Here is a 21,014-nt window from a genome sequence, read left to right on the forward strand (position 1 = left end):
CTGGAGCCTGTTTCGGATTCTGTGTCTCCCTCTCTCTGACCCTCCCCTGTTCATGCTCTGTCTCTCCCTGTCTCAGAAATAAATAAAAAAAAAAAAGTTTAAAAAAATTAAAAAAAAAAAGAGTCAATTATCCCCAAATTGACCTATAGAGTCAAAGCAATCCCATCCCAAATCCTAATAATCTTTTTTGTAGAAACTAACAAACCAATTCTAAAATTTATAATGAAAACAAAGGACCCAGAAGAGTCTAAATAACTTTGAGAAAAAGAGACAAACTTGGAAGACTTCTACTAACCTATTTCAGCACTTATAATAAAGCTACAGTAATTTAGTGTGAGAAAAATTGAGGTAAATCTAGACAAATAGATCAATTAAACAGAATAGAAATGGTGGTAATAGACCCAGACATATATGGTCAATGCTTCAAAGAAATTTCAAGAGCAATTAAGTGGCAAAAAGAATAGCCTTTGCAGTGACTGTTCACATGCAAAAGAAATGAAGTTTCAATCCATGCCTTATACCATACATAAAAATTAACTCAAAATGCATCATAGATACAAATGTAAATCCTAAAATTGTTAAACTTAAAAAGAAAACAAAGGTAAATGGCTTTGGATGAGGCAAAGATTTCTTAGACATACCAACAAAAGATACGGTCCATAAAAGAAAAAGCTGATAAACTGGACTTAATAAAAATTAAGAATGCATGTTTTTTTTTTTCTAGTTTGAGATATTTATTGATCAGTGTAAACTCCAACACAGTACATCAACATGATTTTGAGCATTTACAGGGGAAATGGTTCCTGGTTAAGTAGAAAATTATACGAATGACTTCCAGAAAACCTTCATTCTAAGCAGCTTTATAGTCAAACATTTCATTTAGAAGTCTGAGTCCTCTTTCTTCAGTTTGCTATAATCTATAATTACCGAGTAATTATAGATTACTCATTGATCATTGCATTGATCATTAGGACACACTTTATTCTGGATTCTGGGTTACTCTCTTCATCCCAATGGATATCTGGATTGAACAATGCCAGACACAAGACATACACTGCTGCTCCAGTACCTCCAGCTCCAATAAATATGAAAAGAGAAATCAAGCTTGAAGGCTTCTTGGCCTAACCAAGGATCTAAGGGAGCAGATCTTGTGGCAAAGGCCTCTGGTCTGAAAGGAGAGGACACTAAAGCCAGGCCCTAACTAAGTAGTCTCTGCCCAAAGGTACACTCTTTGAAAGATACTATTTGGAGAATGCAAAGTTAAGCCACAGACTGGGAGAAAATATTAGCAAATCACAAATCTGATAAAGAATTTGTACTCTGTGTGTCTGTGTGTGTGTACGTGCATATATACATACTTATATGTATGTATATATACATACGTACACCTTCAAAATGTAATAAGATAAACAGCCCAACAACAAAAAGGAGCAAATAACTTGAATGGCCACTTTCACAAAGAAGATATGTGGATATCAAAGAGCCCACAAAAATGGCTCACCACCATTAGTTATTTCAGAAATGCAAATTAAGGGACTCCTGGGTAGCTCAGGTGGGTAAGCATCTGACTCTTGATCTCATCTCAGGTCTTGATCTTAGGGTAATGAGTTCAAGCCCCACATTGGGCTCCATGCATGAAGCCAAGAAGGAAGGAAGGAAGGAAAGAAAGAAAGAAAGAAAGATTAAAACTAAAATGAGATCCTACTACACACCTCGAAGAATGGCTAAATTTGAAAGGACTGATTACAGCAAATGTTGGTGAAGATATACAAAGCAACTAGAAATCTCATATATGGCTACTAGGAATATAAAATGGGACCACCACTTTGGAAAACAGCTTAGCAGTTTCTTAAGTCTGACATACACCTATCATATGATCAAGCCATTCTATTCCTAGGTAATTAATTACCAAAGAGAAGTAAAAGCATGTATCTAGACAAATACTTGTACATGAATGTTCATCACAGTTTTATTTGTAATAGTCAAAAACTGGTATCAACCCAGCTGTTACCAACAGATGAGTGGATAAACAATTTGTGGTATATCCACACAACGGAATACTACTAGTAATAAAAAGAAATAAACTACTGATACACGCAACAACATGGATGAATCTCAAAATAATTATTCTGAGTTAAAAAGGGCAAAAATGAATACATACTATAGGATTACACTTGCATAAGATTAAACAAAAAATGTAAAGAATCTGCAGTGACAGAAGACAAATGGGTTGTTGCTTGGAGACAGGGTCCACTGAGTAGATGGGATGATAAAGAGGCACAAGGAAACTTTGGAAGGACAGACATATTCATCATCTGGATTGTGGTGATAGTTTCACAGGCATATACATGTGTCAAAACTTACCAAAATTGCACACTTTCAGTATATGAAATTTGTTGACTGTCAATGATAGCTCAATAAAGTTTTTAAAAATCTATTTGAAAAGGTGAGAATATGTACATCGTAACTAAAACGGAAAAAAAAAAAAAACAGGAGGGGGGAGCCCAATAACGATGTGCCCATCATTCCTTCTACCTCATTGAATGGGCTTCTTAGTACATCACTTGGTTACCCACAAGCACTTTGGACATCTTAAGACGTTGTACACTCTGTGCCAAACATTGGAAGCAGGTTGGGTAAATCTGGACAAACCCAACAAGTGCCTAGAAAAAACACACATGACTGCAGTCACATGACACACTCCTTCAAAGAAGGCCAACTGGCATTTTAGCTTCTAGGTTTCCACAAGGCATATTCTTACGATTCTTTTTTTTTTTTTTTTTAATTTTTTTTAACGTTTATTTATTTTTGAGACAGAGAGAGACAGAGCATGAACGGGGAAGGGTCAGAGAGAGGGAGACACAGAATCCGAAACAGGCTCCAGGCTCTGAGCTGTCAGCACAGAGCCCGACGCGGGGCTCGAACTCACGGACCGCGAGATCATGACCTGAGCCGAAGCTGGTCGCCCAACCGACTGAGCCACCCAGGCGCCCCTTATTACGATTCTTTTAAGGCCCCTCCTCAAATCCTTGCCTGGCCGTGTCCATCAAACCTGAAGTATTTTATCACAATCCCCAACCACCACTGAAAAACCCTCCTTAGACCAGTCTTTCAACCCCAGTAAAAATCCAGACTTTGCCCTTTTGCCCTCTGACACGCTGCTAAGGCTACTCAAAGTAATACTCTTCCTCACTGTGCAAGCAATAAATGGACTGTTTTACTGACAATTCAGGAAAATATGATCATTCATATTTTCTCTTCTGAATTATTATAGTAATCTTTGCCCATTTCTTCATTTTGAATGTATATTTTGGTTTTGATTTGCAGTTTGAAAACTTTAAATCTTTTCTTTGCACTACTTCATGTAAATATTTTCTCGCTTTCCTCTTATTTACTTTTGTTTAAAGTCATCATAAAAACAAAAAACTTTTGGTGCTGTACAGCCTGGGTTCAAATCTCTCCTGCTACTAGCTGAGGACCCTTATGTATCAGGTAACTCTCTGTGAACCCAGATTCCTCATCTGCCTCCCACGGAAATTAAGCTCCATGAAAGAAGGCATTTTCCACTGTTTTGTTAACAGTTGTATCTTCCATTCTAGGAACAGTGCCTGATACATATAATAAATGCTGGAAAAATATTTGCTAAACGAATGAATCTATAAAGCCAGAACAATCTTATTTACCTCATGCGGTTGTTGTTAAGAATCTATTAATCCTCATAAATTTTAGTCTAGAACAGTGCCTGGCACACACTAGGAGCGCAAGAAATGTCAGCTTCCTCTCCCGTCACCCAAATCCTACCTCTCAGAGAAGTTTTACCTGAAAGTCTCCCCTCCCACCCCCACCTCCCCTCAGTTAAGTCTTTCCCTTTCCTGCTCCCACTCCTCCCACAGGATTTGCACCATTGTTTTCCTTCAGTGTGGCTCACGTGTGACCAGAAGTTCTTAACCTTTGGGCAGCTGTGAGCCCCTCTGAGAATCCAAGGAAAGTTATGAACACTCTCCCCAGAAAAACGCACCTATGCACACACAACACAGACTTTTCCGTACAATTTCAGGGAGCTCACAGAATCCTGCCACTAAACTGCCATTTTAGATTCCTTAATTAAGTGGATATTAACGTCAAAGACTCCTTATTGCTTCCGAGCAGCAAACCTCAACAGGTCACAGGAAATTCCCAGCGCTGATCTTTAGTGCAAGGGTCAGAGTCCAAACCTGGCGTCCCGACAGCAGCTCCTCTGAGATGCAAATTGCCCTCCGCCCTTCGGGCCCAGGGCGCCTATTGTTCTTCCCCGCCGCATTTCAGAGCCGACCCCTCACCCTGGCGGGGGGAAGGGCGCTGCAGGGGAGAAAGAGAGTTTCTAAGTGGAAGCAGAGGGCTCTGGTAGGTTCTAAGATCACTTGTAAACTGTGGCAACCCTGCTCGTGACTTAGTTCTCTCAGGCTCCCAGTCGGTAAGCAACAAGCCCTAACTACCATTACGACCCCTGTTCCTTGTCTTCTGTAACTGGAACGAGGGATAAAACGGGAGGCTGTCCCACTGCTCTTTCAGGAAGAAAGACTGTCCTGTCACGAGGTGAAGCGCTCAGGCCCAGGGGCTAGCCACGTGACTTCGTATAACTCTTGTAACCGTCCGAAGCCTGTTTTGCCTTAGGAAGTATGGGAGTAGCAGCACAGACCTCATACTTTCCCTGCGCGAGGGAGAGGTGACCAAATCGCCTACACAATGTGTTGCACCTAGAAGCGCCGGTGATTGTTAGCGGTTAGGTGTTAATATTAAGGAGCAACTCAGGCCAAGGACGCCGCGGGGCTGGCGTCGCTGCGGGGGGTGGAAAGCTGAGCGCGGGGGAGCTCGGAGCTTGCGGCCCCCACCCCACGCCCCGAAGCCCGGCTGTGTGCGGACGCCTTCACCCTCCAGTCTAGGTGGTCCATGGCTTCTTTGTGTTCTAGAGCTCTCCATGACAAACGCAGACACCCTGGAGGGCTCCACCGCCTTCCCTCCCTCCAGCGCGGGTTAGGACTCCCCCACCCACGAATGGCTCCGTCCCCGGGCCAAAAATCAGTAGACCCAGACAACCTGAAGGGTTGGTTCGGCCTTTTCTTTCATTCTTTTGATTAGAAACAGTCCCAGAGGCGACGCGATTTGCCCGAAGTCTGCAACTTCCTGGAACTGGAAACCAATCGGAAGACTTCCGCGTCGCGGCTCTTTCCGCCGTGATCAGGTTACCCAGCGCCTCGGGACCTGCTTTTGAAAAGGAGAGGTCGACCTGGGAGAGCCGCTGAAAGAGATACTCTTCGGAATCGGTAACTGCTTATGGCAGGCGGTGAGAGAGTGGGGGTGATACAGTGTGGAACCTGCGTCCCCCCAAAACATAATGTCAACAATTTCAAATTGCTTTCCGAGGTCCCGAATTTTAGGGGGTGCATCTTCCAGGGGGGGCCTGGGAACTTACCTGTTTTGTTTACCCGCCCAAGTGCCTAATGCAGAGAAGTTCCCTAATATTTGCCGAGCGGATGACTGCACAGCCGAATGAGCCCCGTTCCATCATAGGGATGTAGGAGGATTTGCGGAGCCAAGCCCCACCTGGGAGGCACCTAAGTCCTTGCCAGTTTTTCTCAATTATGGCTCTGCAACGAATATCCTCTGTGCATAAATCCTTGACTGCATCTCTTGATTATTTCCTCAGGATATTTTCCTCGAAGTGGGATTACTGGGTTGAAGGGTATGCACATATGTAAGGCTCTTGATTCAGAGTCCCTCCAGCCGCGCCAGAATGAGTGAGTCAGCTTCCCAGCAAGCTGGCCAAAACTCGGTATCATCGGCCTTCGTTTTTATTTCTGTCTCTCTTTTTTCTTTGCCATCTTGATAAGATAAAAATGATATCCCATTTTATTTGCATTTCTTTGTGGACTAATTAGGTGGAGATTGGACTGACTTTAAAGAAATATTCTTAAGGAGCACCGAGAAATCCTGTGTGGAAAAGGAGACCGTGACAGCAGGCACATTCTGCCCAGTGAGGTGAAACCAAAGGGCTCCAATGGTCTGGTGTGATTTGACCAGAAGATGTAAACACATTTGAGCCTTGCTCCAGAGGCTTCCCCTGAGCAAGGGAGGGGAAGCTGTGACTTACTAGCTTCCCTATGTTTGTTATTTTTTGTTATTTTCATTTCCTGATGAGGAGTAAATGTTATAAAACAAATGAAAACCCTGTGTAATTATCTTTAAGGACAGCAAGAAAAAGTAGAAGTGGGAAAACTAGTTCACTTTAACGTCAAGGGAAAGGGGGAGGGGGGAGGGGTGAAGTTTGAAGCCTGTTTCCAGGCGGTGGGAGGGAAGTCCCTGAAGATGGGGCTGGCAGTGGGGCGGGGAGGGAGTGAGCAAGAGGCTTCCCAGGGCTCTGGAGACTTCCTTCTGGAAAGACTGCTATGTGTTTGTAGCGCTCATGAGGCCTGTGGTCCCTGGGGACCTGGAAAGGGCGTTTAATGGACTTTTGAGGATCAAAGTTAGATTGCCAGGGACAAAGGAAGGTTGTGAGGAAATGGAGGCCACTGCATCTCCGGCTGTGCTCCGGGAATGGGGAGAAGGTACCTGTGGCATTTTCCCCGGACAACGGGAGATGGTGGTCCCTAGAGCTTTTGTGGGCTGTGAAACGGTGGGCGCTTCTCCCCCAGTCTGAGCCGCTCCCCAGCTCTTACGATATCCGCCAGTTTCTTTTATAAACCACACCCGAGAGGATAACTGATTTGCCAATGTTTACAAGCAGTTTTATTTACTAATCTAGCTCTCATTTACTGTCAACTAAATTTATAGTCCTAATTACAGTCCTCAGCATTTTCCTGATAATAAACATACAGGATGTGTTTTATGTTTGTTTGTTTGTTTGTTTTTAACTGTGGGGGAGTTTATTTTCTTGATTACTTTAAATTTCCTATTAAAGTCTTAAATTTAACCATCAGCTTCTCACAGCAATCTATGAACTTTTCTGCCACTTTAATTCTTCTAAAAGGGCTCAAGCCAAATGCGAACCAGGGGTTCTTAGAGGTTTCAGTGAATGATTTCAAAGCCTTGTCACACTTCAAAATCACTTGGCGGCTTTCAAAAAATTAGTTTTCCCTCCCTCTTGGGAGACTAATTTTTGTAGGGCTGGGACATACTCAGAAACTAGTAGTTTTGAAAAACCTCCTCGGTGATTCTTAAGTTGCTGCTATAAAAGCCAGTTTTGGGAAACTGTTGTCTAAATGCTAAATCTATTTTGCCTGTCTTTGTTTGTTTGTTTTTATTTAAAGAAACTCATGCTTGTGGAGCAAGCAGGGAAGGGGCTGGGGGTGGGGGTAGAGAATCTCAAACAGTCTCCACGCTGTCAGAGCAGGGCTCTCACCCATGAATTATGGAATCGTGACCTGAGCCAAAACCAAGAGTCGGACGTTTAACCAACTAAACCACCCAGGCACCCCTATTTTGTTTGTCTTTTAGTGAAATTTGGAAATGGCAGCTTTAACTTCCAAAATGTTAAATAATGCTTTGCATTTCCAGAAAATACTCTTTTTTTTTCACCTCCATCGCCACCCACCCAGGGCTTGAACTTCCTGAACCCTTCAGTCCTTCCTTACCTAACACTTGATGCCAGATGATGCCATTGTTTTCACCAATCGGTGTCCCCTCTGGTTTTCCTAGATTCCTGCTTTCTCCCTGTGGCAGCATATTTTGGACTTTCTTTTGTGAATGACAGTTGGCCTTTCTTCCTGTGCTTTCTTAAGCCCTGCTGCTCTTCAAGGTGTCCTGGATACTTGAGGTAACGGACCAGGCGCCATAGAATCCGCTCCCACAACTGGCATAAGGTGCTGTGACTCTCAGATCTTCACCTCTCACTGTTTCACTGGGAAGTCTCCAGGTCCCCATATTTCAACTACCTACCAAGCATTTACTGTTAGATATCCCACAAAGCACCTCAGACTCAGTGTTTCTCAAATATTACATCCCTAGCTATGTTGTTTCTGTGAGGTTTTTTGTTTGTTTTGGGTTTTGTTTTGTTTTGTTTTAGTAATTTCACCCAACATGGTGCTCGAACTCACGACCCTAAGATCAAGAGTCACACACTCTTCCTACTGTGCCAGACAGGTGCCCCTGTTCTTTGTGTTTTTTATCTCAGTGAAGGGCTCTACCACATTAGTCAAGCTAGAAACGTGGGGGTAACCCCATTCATTCATTTAAAACCACTATTCTAGGCACTGGGGATAACAGAAACTACAAAAAGTCGTGCCCTCCAAACACTTGTATTCCAGAAGGGGAAGACAGAGAGTAAGCAATCAGTCCCCAAATCTAAGAGATTCCAACTTACTATTTTTTTAAAGGTGAGCCAGCTTTTTTTTTTTTTTTTTTATATTTATTTTTGAGAAAGAGCAAGTGGGGCAGGGGCAGAGAGAGAGGGGGACAGAGGATCAGAAGCAGGTTCTATGCTGACAACAGAGAGCCCGATGTGGGGCTTGAACTCACAAGCCACAAGATCATGAATGGAGCTGAAGTCAGACACTCAACCGACTAAGCCAGGCAGGCACCCCCAGATTCCAACTTCTAATATTTCTAGACTCTGTCTCTCCAGTCACCACCTTAGTTCAAACCCTTGATGGCCTCCCTCTTTCTCTTACTCCCTCCAGTCCATTCTCCCCACAGCAGTGGGGAGCTGAATCTTAAATTGTAGCCTCTAGCTTTAAGCTTTCCATCCCTCCAGGAGAGAGTCTTTCTTTGCAAATCTGGGTTAAAGGGTTTTATAGCCTCTAGGCCCTGCTGGCCTTTCCATCACTGTCTCCACCCAGGTGAGCCACACTCTCCTCAGGCCACACTGAATTATAGCTGCAGGCTTCCCATACCTGCCATTCCACGCCTTCTCTCCTCCTTAGCTGACTCCTGTCTGCTTTGCAGGTCTTAGCTCAGGTACTATGACAGGCAGCTTCTGAGGTGGCCCCCACTGATCCCTGGCTCCTCATATCCAGCCCTTGGGATTCTGAAGAAAGGAATGTGGCAGAAGCTGCCTTGTTGTGAACTGCTCTGTGATGAAGGCCATGTGACAAGGAGCAGAGGGAAGCCTCCGGCCAAAAACCTGTGAGGAACTGAATCCTTCCAGCAGTGATGTGAGTGAGCTTGACACAGGGGTCCCCCCCCCCCAGCTGGGCCTTCAGATGAGATGGCCACCCCAGCAGTCAGCATTAACCGCAACCTCATGGAAGACCTTCAGCCACGAGAGGCAGCCAGTTAAGCCATGCCTGGATTCCTGACCGCCCCCGCCCCAAAAAAAACCTGTGAGATAATAAATGTTTGTTGTCTTAAGCAGCTATGTTTTTGTTAATTTGTTACACAGAAATAGATAACAAATAGACTTCTGGACCCCTGCCTCTCCTCCACACCAATTCAGTGCCCTTCTGAGTTATAGGGCCAATGGTATCTCCACCTGTCATCCCCAGTATTTAGCCCTTAGTATTATAATTAGGGATCTATGCATGTCTGCACCCCTAGATTATGGGCTCTACCAGGAAAAGGAAGAGAGGATAGTAGGATGTTAACTTGATGTTAATGCCTGCTTTGTGTCCTATCAGTGGAATCCTGGTGTTTATTTAACACATATCCTACTATTTTCCCTCTCAAGACTCTGAATCCCTGCTCTGCTTTGGCCACGCTTTTGTACAGCCACAGTGTCCACAGTGATAGCCCCAAAGTGCAGCTGTAACCCCAGGAAGACCCTCTGGCCCGCTGGAGCCAAGCCTCCCTGCCCTCTCCTCCCAGAGACACTTGTGTGCACGCACACACACTCACTCACATTTCGGGCCCACTGCCCTCTACTCGAGAGTGGGTGGAGTCACTCCTTGCTCCTTACACACACACCCTCAGGCTACACTTTTGTGGGTTTTCTGAATGAAAGGTGGGAGGGAGAGCCACCTTCTGCTTTGAACTGCCCAGTTCCTCCACCTTTATTTGCAGCCAACTGAACTGTTCTGGGAGGACATGGGTGTGAGTCCCCTGGGGGAAAAAAAAAGGAAAAGAAAAAGAATGCAAGTACTTCTGGCTGCTTTCATTTTCTGGTGTCTCAACCCACAGGCCACTCGCTATCTGACTCAACCCTGAGATCCGAATGAGGTGCTACCTCTGGGTTCCCAGAGTGCTCTGTGGCACCTCCCTTGGGGCAGATAACAGCGCTGTCCTCTGAGCTCCTGTGCACTCTCCTGCCCTTTGTTAGACAAAGGACAGTGCCCTTGGCCTCCTGGTGGCCCTTCTGTTACCCTGTGTCAGCTCTACATACAAGGGCGGCAACTGCCCCAGACCCCCCAGGCACACTTCCTACCACCCTCCATCCCCCATCCCCTCAACCAATCTACCAACGTGTCTGTTGTGTCCAAGCTGGATGGATAAAATTTTTTAAAGACACGCCTGGGTATGAACACACCTCTTTCTAGTTAAGAAGTTTCTAATAACATTGCACCTCTGGCGTGTGCTTCTGTCCTGTCCGCCTTCCTCCGGCACTCAGGGGCAGATTTCCTCTTGGCCTTCCTTCTGTGACTGCTTTCTGCTCAGCTGCTCATGTCGCTAACAAGGTTATACCCATCAACTGTGCTCTAGACGTGTCATAGTATGATAACAGGAAGGACCCGGACTTGGGGGTGACAGATCTGCCACTTACTGTATTTGATCCTGGCTGGGTACCCAAACTAGGCCTCGTCCTCCAATTGGGTGTACTAATAAGCTGTTTCCCTCTATTGTTCTGAGATTAAATTAAATAAGCTGTGCGAAGCATGTAGTAGTAGTAGTAAGTGTTCAATAATGGCTTCGTGTGTGTGTGTGTGTGTGTTTTAAGTTTATTTATTTTGAGACAGCACAAGCAATAGAGGGGAAGAGAGAGAGGGAGAGAGAGAGAGAGACAGAGACAGAGAGAGAGACAGAGAGAATCCTAAGCAAGCTCCACACTATCAGTGTAGAGCTGATGCAGGGCTCAAACTCATGAACCGTGAAATCATGACCTGAGCCGAAGTCCAGAGCCAGACGCTCAACCGACTGAGCCACCCAGGCGGCCCAAGTTCTTGTATATTTCCAAAAAAAAAAAAAGACGTCAACAATCTTTGTAATTTTTCCTTGAAAATGCAGGAAGCTAAAGATTGTTAATGTCTAGTTGAAAAAGTGCTACATTCGTTTTATTTGTCTTTTTGGCAGGAGATAGAGTAGGAGAAAGTTGAGGGCGATGCTAGGGTACCGCTGGCTTCCTGGTTTTTGATCGGACTCTGCTGCTGTTGTGGAGAAATGCTGTGGAAACCAGCTGCTCAAATGCCCAAGGAATGGATGTGCCTGAACCTGCCACTGACTCCCAGGTGGTAAGGTGTTTGTCATGCTTGTGTTCCAGTCTCTGTGCCTCTGCTCTGGCTGTCACCGTGGAGAGCAAAGTGCCCCCATCATGAGTTCCCTTCCTGACATTATCTCATCAGGTTGATATGTGAATTAAAGGAGATAATGAATATAAAGAAAATAATCCAGTGTCCAGAACAGAGGTCAGCAAACTTCATTCAGCCCCTAGGACAAATCCAGCCCTGCCACCTGGTTATTTCTTTTATTTTTTTAATTGAAGTATAGTTCACATACAGTGTCATATTACTTTCAGGTGTACAATACAGTGATTCAACATTTCTATACATGTCTCAGTGCTCACATCATGATAAGTATATTCTTTTTAAGTTTATGTATTTTAAATTTTTTTCTTTTTAACGTTTTATTTATTTTTGAGACAGAGACAGAGCATGAACGGGGGAGGGGCAGAGAGAGAGGGAGACACAGAATCGGAAGCAGGCTCCAGGCTCTGAGCCATCAGCCCAGAGCCCGACGCGGGGCTCGAACTCGCGGACCGCGACATCGTGACCTGAGCCGAAGTCGGCCACTTAACCGACTGAGCCACCCAGGCGCCCCAAGTTTATGTATTTTGAGAGAGAGAGAGCGAATGTGCGATCAGGGAAGAGGCAGAGGCAGAGGCAGAGGGAGGGGGAGAGAGAGAATCCAAAGCAGACTCCATGCTATGGAGCCCGACACGGGGCCCGATCCCACAAACCCTGAGATCATGACTTGAGCTGAAATCAAGAGCCAGACCCCTAACCAACAAAGCCACCCAGGTACCCCATAGTAAGTGTACTCTTGATCCCTTTGTCTACTTCAGCCCTGCTCCTACCTGCCTCCCCCTGCCACCTGTTTTTGTATGACCCATGAGCTAAGAAATGTTTTCACGTTTTTAAATAGTTCAAAAAATTTTGAAAGAATAAAATTTTGTGACACCTGAAAATTATATGAAATTCAAATGTAAGTGTTCAAAAAAACCAAAGTTTTATCGGAACACTGTCAAGCTCATTCATTCATTGTCCACGGATGCTTTTGTGCTTTTCTGGGATGAGTAGTCGCAACAGGGTATGGACTGCAAAGCTTAAAATATTTGCTATCTGACCCTTTACAGAACAAATTTGCCAAGGGGCGCCTGGGTGGCTCAGTCGGTTAAGCGTTCGACTTCAGCTCAGGTCATGATCTTGCGGTTCGTGAGAGTGGTGTCAACTCAGAGCCTGGAGCTTGCTTCCAATTCTGTGTCTCCCTTCCTCTCTGCCCCACCCCCACTTGCACTCCGTCCTCTGTCTCTCAAAACTGAATAAACGTTAAAAAAAATAATAATAAACAAGTTTGCCAAAAGCTCCAGTTGAGGTCCAGCAGTGATCATGAGAGTTATATGGAGCAAGACTTTTATTAATCAGTTAACCTAGCAGTCTCCACCTTTGGCCACAGTTCAGAACCTTCCTTAGGTGCCCCATTACACTTCCTAACTGGTTCTCCTTTACAACTGCAGCTTATCCGGTAACAAAGCAAGTATGAAGTTTATATTTCCAAATGCAAACCTGGTCTCATATGTTCAGGTTTATGTTTATCTTATTTAATTTCCACAGCAGTCCTATGACAGTGGTATTATGACCCTAGTTTTACAGATGAGGACCCTAAAGCCCATAAAATTTAGGTAATTTGCCAAAAAATGATATAGCTTGGGAAATGGCAGTAATAAGTTTTCTGAGGCAGTTTCAGTAAGTATTCTCACCACGCACGCTGCCTCTCTCTGCCTCTCTGGCTTTGTTTATTCTATTCTGTATGACCCTTGGTCACTTCCTGTTTGGGGTGTGCACCCCAATCCCACACGGAAATCAAACATCAGTCCCCTGTCTACCAAGATGAATGGCTAATTCTCTGGTCGACTCTAATTCGCTGAAGGGTAAAAGCTAACCTCAGCTACTCCTTCCACTCCTAGGTAACATTTTAATCCCAGCGTATTTCAACGCTATCCTTCTGGAACCTACACCGCTGGCTTTTGCCGGGGGGTCTCTCTGTTGGCGGACACTATCTGTGGGAAGAGAACACAATGGCGGGTTGATAGGAATTTCTATTTGGACAAGTGTGACTCTATTAAAATCACACTATGCAGACTCTCACCTTTTCACAGGGCACTTGTGTAATCACATATGTGTTCATTTTGACAAAATGAAAAATGTTCTTCCTTTGTACTTTTCCATTTGGGTGCCTCATGCTGGCTAGTAATGCCAACTTGTAGCAAAGGAAAGGCCCCGAGATAATGTTAAATTCAACGGTACAGTATTTACACCAAGCTTAGTAGTAAACCTTGGTGTTATTTTTTTTTCTTCATCTTTCTTATAGAATCTAGACTTATTTTGTCTCTATTTTCATAGTCCTTTTTAGACCGTTACTTCAAATCAGTCTTTTCCCTTCTGGATACAGTTAATTTCTCCTGCATGGAGCCCATCCCCATGTGGCCACTCAGAAGCCAGGACAGGCCAAGGGGAGAAGAGCACTGAGTTCGTTTGTAGCATTGGCTTTGAAGCAACGACTTCCAGTGACTATGCTTTCAGGAAGTGTGCACTATACTTCTGGGGGCCCAGTGCCAGTTGAAGAGCCTTAAAGACCCAGTTGAAGGTGTCTTGCTAAGTAAGTTTCTGCTTTCCTGGAAAAGCAAGTTTTAAATAGTAAATGATTTTAAAGAAGCTCGTTAGGAAAGGCATATTTTACCTCCTTTCCTGTCATCATTATAATAGAGGATTCAATCAAGTTTAATTTATTCAGCCAGGTGCCTATGGACGCTGCCTCGTTTGTTTGGCTTTGTTTTCACAAAATCCCTTGTCAACTGTGTTCCCAGCGTCAGTGAGCTAATCCTTCCCCTCTGTCAGATCCATGGTAGACAAAGGCCACTAACACAAAGTCTCCACAATGAGAACGGCAGAGGATCTATTAATCTGTCAGTTGCCTGTGAATTATGGCCAAGATATTTGCCCAACATATGGCACAAGGTTATCACGTTGTAAAAGCCACTCATTTGAAGCCAAACATCCATGCATGCACACAGACGCTCATAACTACTTAGTGTATAAAAACATTATGCCCAAGGACAAGTCTTCTTGGGGATTTGAAGCTACCACTAAATAACAGTAGAGTTAATCTATTGGGGGTGTTTTATTTTCTATAGCATAAAAATAAATTTGAGATGAAATAAAATCACAGCAGCTTTCAGGGATAATGTAGATAAACAGCCGCATTTAGTTCTAATCCTCAGGACTGAGGGGCATGGTCCTCTGACAGGAAAGAGTTCTATAACCAGAGTCCAACTCATCCGTGAGGACACTTCAATGGGAAGAAACAATGGGATATCATGGAGGTGGGTGCCACCTGGCCTTCAGTCAGGGCCAGGAAGTTTAGTTCTCACCTTCGCAGATGCGGAATCTTAATCAGTAGCCCAAACAGGACTCAGATACTAACTCACTAACGAAGCTCAAAGATAGGAATATATAAAAGAGAATGCCACATTATTCATTCCCAATGAAAAATACAACTGCCCAACTTTAAAGGGATTGAGTCAGCCTAATCAAAGAATTCTCCCCCCCCCCCACCCCCCCCCTCCCCCGCCAGTAAAAGAGACCCATAGCAGAACATTCCTGTGTGAGCCAAAGCTTACGGTGGGCATGCCCCTTGGGGGACGGTGGTTGCTGGGTAGAGGAGAGAAGTGGCCACAGTGGAGCTGATACAATGGGAGTAGCGTTAACCACTTTCAGAGTCCCGGAATTGTTTTTTGTTGTTTTTTTTTTTTTAATTTTTTTCTTTAACGTTTATTTACTTTTGAGAGAGAGAGAGACATAGCGTGAGCGGGGAAGGGTCAGAGAGAGAGAGGGAGACACAGAATCCGAAGCAGGCTCCGGGCTCCGAGCTGTCAGCCCGGAGCCTGACGCGGGGCTCGAACTCACAAGCTGTGAGATCATGACCCGAGCCGAAGTCGGACGCTCAACCAACTGAGCCACCCAGGCGCCCCCCGGAATTGGTTTTGAACTCCCACAGGGAGTCAGGTATAGTCCGAAGCTGGTCAAAAGGTATAGGGAGGTTTTATGAGAAACTCTATGTGATTCTGACAAAAGGCCATTCAGAGTTAGAAAAGGGGCCCTGTGTTCACTTCCTGGGGCTATGTAACAAAGTACCACAAACTGCGTGGCTTAAGAAAACACAAATTTATTTTCTCACAATTCTGGAGGCTAGAAATTCAAAATCAGGGCATTGGCAGGGGTGGTTCCTTTTGAGGCATGGTGGAACGATCTGTTCCACGCCTCTCTCCTTGCTGCTGGTGACAGGTGGCAATCCTTGGCGTCCCTTGGCATATAGATGCGTCACTCCAATCTCTGTGCCTCCTTCTTTACACAGTGTTCTCCCTGACCACACTCTAGTCAGGCTCCCAACTTTCTTCTCAACAGGGCCTCAACTTCCAAGTTCCATGTCCTTCTTTGGGTCACCCCATTTTAGCCAGAATTTTCACCCTCAACATCTGATTGGGTCTGTCATCCTCCGTCACCCCCCCCCCCCCGCCCCCCCAGGTGATGTCTGCCTCCACTGGGCCGCCTGCAGCAAGAATCCTGTTAGGTTAGCCTAGCAAAAAATTCCCTCCTTACCTCTGATGTTTTTTCCTAGTAATTGTCCATCCACTGACCCCCACCCTGCTCCCTGGCTATAAATTCCCACTTTGCCTTGTGTTCCGGGTCAAGATTAATCTCTCTCCTGCCAAAACCCCATTGCAGTGGTCTCTACACCTACTGCCATAATACCCCGGAATGAAATCTCCCTTCCTATTATTGTTTAACAAGTATCATGACTAATATTTTCTTATAAGGACACCAGTTACATTAGATTACTGGCTCACACTACTCCAGTGTGACCCCATCTTAACTAATTATATCTGCAATGCCCTTATTTCCAAATAAGATCACGTTTTAATGGGTGTCTGGGTGACTCAGTCACTTAAGCATTGGACTCTCTCTCTCTCTTTTTTAGAGACTCTTTTTCATTTATTTATTTATTTATTTATTTTGAGAGAAACAGAGCACAAGTTGGGCAGGGGCAGAGAGAGAGGGAGAGAGAGAATCCCAAGTAGACTCTGCACTGTCAGTACAGAGCCTGATGCAGGGCTCAAACCCATGAAGCTGTCAGATCACGACCTGAGCTGTAAGCAAGAATCGGACACTTAACTGACTGAGCCACCCAGGTGCCCCAGCATTGGACTCTTGATCTCAGCTCCAGGGTCATGAGTTCACACCCTGTGTTGGGCTGTGTGCTGGGTGTAAAGCCTACTTTAAAAAATGCATTTTGAGGTACTGGGGGATTAGGACCTCAACGTATCTTTTTTTTTTTTTTTTTTTTTTTTTTTTTTTTAATACACTCCATGCCCAATGTGGGTTTTGAACTCAACAACCCTGAGATCAAGAGTCACATGCTCTACTGACTGAGGCAGCCAGGCACTCCCTCAACATGTCTTTTTCAATTCAACCCATAGCCATTCAACCCATAACAGGAAGCCTCACTGCTGTACACATAAAACATAGTGTAATAGACATTCTAATGTCACCTCATACACTTTTTCCCCCTCTTCTGGTAGTATTCCTTGCTCATTTCCTCCCGTGGGAGAGTATTATTGCCCAGCCCTTTACACCTGTGACTCCATACCCCCAGCTGCACAGCACTGAGATGTCACTCAAGCAGGGCAAGTAATGTCCTCCCTCAGATTTTTCTACGTAGAGCTAATAGAGGGAAAGCCCTTACTCTCTGGGATGTGGGGTTTGTGCATGAAACCCCAGACCTGCTGCAGCTATGTCCCCAAATACATGGAGAAAACTTATCTGCAGGAGGTGAAAATGAAGCCAAGAGGAAGAAAAGAGCTGAGACGAGGGACAGAGAGCCAAGGCCAGATAGCTTAGAGGTTCTTGCTTCTAGCTTTTCCCAGCGCTCAGCCCCAGCTCTTCCAGGGTCACGACACTAATCATGCCCGCTTTGTGTTCGGACAAGTTGGAGTTGGTTCTATGACTTGGAAGGAAAGGAGTCCTAGGAGATTCATGCAGCATAGTGAAGATAAAAGAGACAGAGCATTAAGGGAATCTTGAGGGCTTTACCTTGTGGGAACCCCCTGAGAGCCCCCAAGGAGGAGGACATCCTCCCAGAGGAGCAGTGGGGCTGGGTGGAGAAGAGAAGTGGACTCTGAAAAATACTTGGTGACACTTTGGGGGGCTGAGGCATGTATCTCTATAGAGGAGCCACTCAATCAGGAATTTTGGTGTTAAAGTTCAGCTGGACTTTGTTATGCCCCCGGGGACCTGAAGAGATTTCCATTAGAAATGAGAGGACTATCAAAAGACTAGTTGACCTGGAGTGACTGGCTGTCTCAGTCAGTTGAGCATCCACCTCTTGGTTTTGGATCAGGTCATGATCTCATGGTTGTGAGACCGAGCCCTGCATTGGGCTATGTGCTGGGCACGGAGCCTGCTTAAGATTCTCTCTCTCCCTCTGCCCCTCACTAATGCATGCACTCTCTCTCTCTCTTTCTAAAAAAAAAAATAATAATTTGAAAAAACATTGAAAAAAAAAAAGAAAGAAAAGAAAAAGACTAGTTGACGAGTCTAGAATCCTAGCAAGGTGGACCTACACAAGCTATATGACATAAATATTTACTGGTGTCAAGCTCTGATGTCTGTTTTCACAGTGTAATATGCCTATCAGGAAGATATTAATTTATTCATCATTCAACAAATATTTATTAAGGGCCTATTATGTCTCAGGTGCATTGTAAGGATGAGTAGTGGTACACAAAAGACATGTAATTTCTGCTCCCATGGAGCTTTCAGTCTATGGGGGAACATATATTCAACAACAAATAAATACTCTAGTAAATGTATAACTACCAATTATAGTATTATAAAGGAAAGTTATGGGAAGAAATTATGAGAGACCTATACTACTTTTTTAAGATTTTATTTTAATTTTTTTAACTGATAATTTATTAAAAAGGTTGATTTAAGTATCTGCAATGGTGACTTCAACCTCGACTCCTGACTCAATACTGATGGAAGTAATCTGTTTGACAATATCAGGACTGTGCAAATCAATGAGTCGCTTGTGGATCCTCATCTAAAAACGATCCCAAGTCTTAGAACCTTCACCACAAGGAGTTTTGCTTGTAGTGATTCTCAGAATCTCGGTAGGCATCCAAACTGGTCCTTTCACTCTGAGATTCTTTTCTTTTGTGCCTCTGATAAAGTCAACACATACCTTCTCCAAAGATTTTATGTTGTGACTGGTTAGAGTAATTCTAATTCAGTGAATCTCCACCTTTGGTTCCACAGGTGTCTTCCTGGTGTCTTTAAAAGCCATGGCTGCGGCCTGGCTTCCTGACCGACTTGTTCCTTGGCCAGAGTGAACAGCTGTGAGTCAGCAGAGATTTTATTTTTAAGTAATCTCTACACCCAATGTGGGGCTCAAACTCACAACCCTGAGATCAAGAGTCGCATGCTCTACCAATTGGGCGAGCCAGATACCCCAAGAAACCTACTTTACATCAGAAGGTTGAAAAAGGCCTGAGGAGAAAGTATCGAGACTCGCAGGTTGAGTAGAAGTTTGTCAGACAACAAATGTATGGGGAGAGGAATGAAAGGCAAGGCAAGGGAAGGAAAGAGAATTCCATGCGAGGGAAATAGTAGATGCAAAGACCCTATAGCCAGAAAGAGCTTGACTAGAAAGGAAGGCAAAGTATAGCTGAAGTGTAATAAGAGAGGGAAGAGAGTGGCTTGAAAAGAACCCAGAGACATAGACAACAGGCCTATGTAAGGGCTCCCGATTCTATCCTAACTGCCACTATAGGACAGAAAACCTTTCCACAGCAGAAAGCCACTGAAAAGCTTTAATTAATGTTCCAAATTACCTTCAAAGAAAAAAAGAATTAATTGAAGGACAAGAGAGAAAAGAGAGACCAGTTAGGAGGTGATTTGCAGTAGTTCAGAGGAGAGGAGATGGCAGCTTGGAGTAGGTGGTGGTAGAGAGGTCTGGATTTGAGCTACACGTGGGAGGTGGAACTGAGGGCACCAGGCCTGGTGTGGGCACAGTAGGTGCTGGAGAGGGAGCCATCAAGAATGACTTTCAGGTTACTGGCCTGAGCTTCAGGCAGTTGGTATTGCCATTAACTGAATTGAGAAATAATGAAGAAGGATGTTGCAAGGAGAAGGGCAAGGAAGATCAAAGAGTGGTTTTGGTTTTAACATGTTAGGTAGAAGATGCCTGTAGCACTTCCAAGTGGAGATACCAAGTACCAGTCAGATATGTGAGTCTCCCATGATACATGAAAGATGGGAGCTGGTGGTATATAAATCTGTGAACCACTTGAAAAACAATAGGATGAGACTACGTAAGAAGGGGGCCTAGGGACTGAGATTGGAGGAACTCCTTACACTTAATTGTTTGGTACAAGCCAATGTGTTAACAGTGGAGACTGAAAAGCTACCACCAGGCAGTGGCAGAAACACCAAGAGCGTAGTGCCACAGATTCCAAAAAGAGAATGTCAGAAGGAGCCACTGGTCACATGTATCAATGGCTGAGAAGTCCAGTAGGATGAGGATGGAAATGTGTATTGGCAAACAGGACTTTTGATGGACCTCATCGAGAGTTTCCCCAATGGAGCCTTGAGGGCATAAGCTAGACTGGATGGGATGAAAAGTGAATGGGAGGTGGGCAATGGAGTCAGCATGGGTAGACAATGCTTTCAAAATCTGTATTTACTGTGGGGAGTAGAACAATGGGACAGAAACTCTAAAGGGAATGTGAGGTCGAGAAGGGCAGATTTAAAGATGGGAGTTACTGCCACATATGTGACTACAGATGGGGATAATTTCAATTGAGTAAGGGAATAAGATACAAGAGACTGAAGAGGACACACTCTCCTCCAGGGCTAAGGTGGGCAACATCTACCTCCAGTTTCACTCTACTTTTATTGCTGATCCACAACCTTCCCTCTTCACTGACTCCTTCAGATTGACATAAGAATGCTTCACTTGCATTAATATTTTTCATTTTCTTTATTTAAACTGTGAGTCAGGATCTTCAAAGGAGACAGCATATCTTTACATTCATTCCATTGCAAGTTGATTTTATAGTTTAGCTCCTTGGAAAGTATTTCCATCTTTCTTAGGTACTATATTGATAAAAAATGTTCTGTCCCAATGTACCAACTCTATTCCATAGGTGATTGCCTAAGTGGCATGATTGGAATAACCTAGTAAAGTTTATTCTTGCCCCAGAGTATCACTCAGTAAGAATTAATAATAATTAATTTAAGGATAGGACTTACCTTTAAAAAGCGTCTTAATTTCATAGATATTACCTCATTTAATCTTCATAAGAGTTGTAAGGTAGGTTTTGTTATCTCCATTTAGAAATGAAGAAACTGACACTACATTACGAGATGTTAAGTGATTTGCAAGATTTCAGAGTTAATAAATGGCAGATCTTGGGTAGTCTACATCCAAAGTTTTAAGAAAACCTCTAGTTGGATCTTTACATATATAGACCTTTACATACATGAGACCTATATAGATCTCATGGACCTTGAGATTGATATAGAAGGTGAGATAATCCACAGATGTTCTGGCCA

At 44.2% G+C, this 21,014-nt stretch overlaps 1 long non-coding RNA gene and 1 pseudogene across 5 annotated transcripts; one reads left to right on the forward strand and one right to left on the reverse strand.

Moving 5' to 3' along the window:
• Window positions 1-4,273: 4,273 nt before the first annotated feature.
• Window positions 4,274-9,274, forward strand: LOC109268796 (uncharacterized). Of its 5 annotated transcripts, none has more exons than XR_002080795.2 (4): window positions 4,274-4,383; window positions 5,119-5,303; window positions 5,687-5,812; window positions 5,919-6,865. It is a non-coding gene; the product is annotated as an uncharacterized LOC109268796 (long non-coding RNA). The 5 variants fall into 5 exon arrangements; XR_002080790.2 differs by having other exon boundaries at window positions 4,333-4,453; XR_002080792.2 differs by adding an exon at window positions 8,920-9,274 and having other exon boundaries at window positions 4,335-5,303; window positions 5,919-7,838.
• A 9,113-nt stretch (window positions 9,275-18,387) lies between these two features.
• Window positions 18,388-18,802, reverse strand: LOC109268641 (40S ribosomal protein S20-like; annotated as a pseudogene).
• Window positions 18,803-21,014: the final 2,212 nt, after the last annotated feature.

The sequence above is a fragment of the Panthera pardus genome, unplaced genomic scaffold, assembly GCF_024362965.1.
Source record: "Panthera pardus isolate Hobbes unplaced genomic scaffold, ASM2436296v1 HiC_scaffold_6, whole genome shotgun sequence".
Lineage (NCBI taxonomy): Eukaryota > Metazoa > Chordata > Mammalia > Carnivora > Felidae > Panthera > Panthera pardus.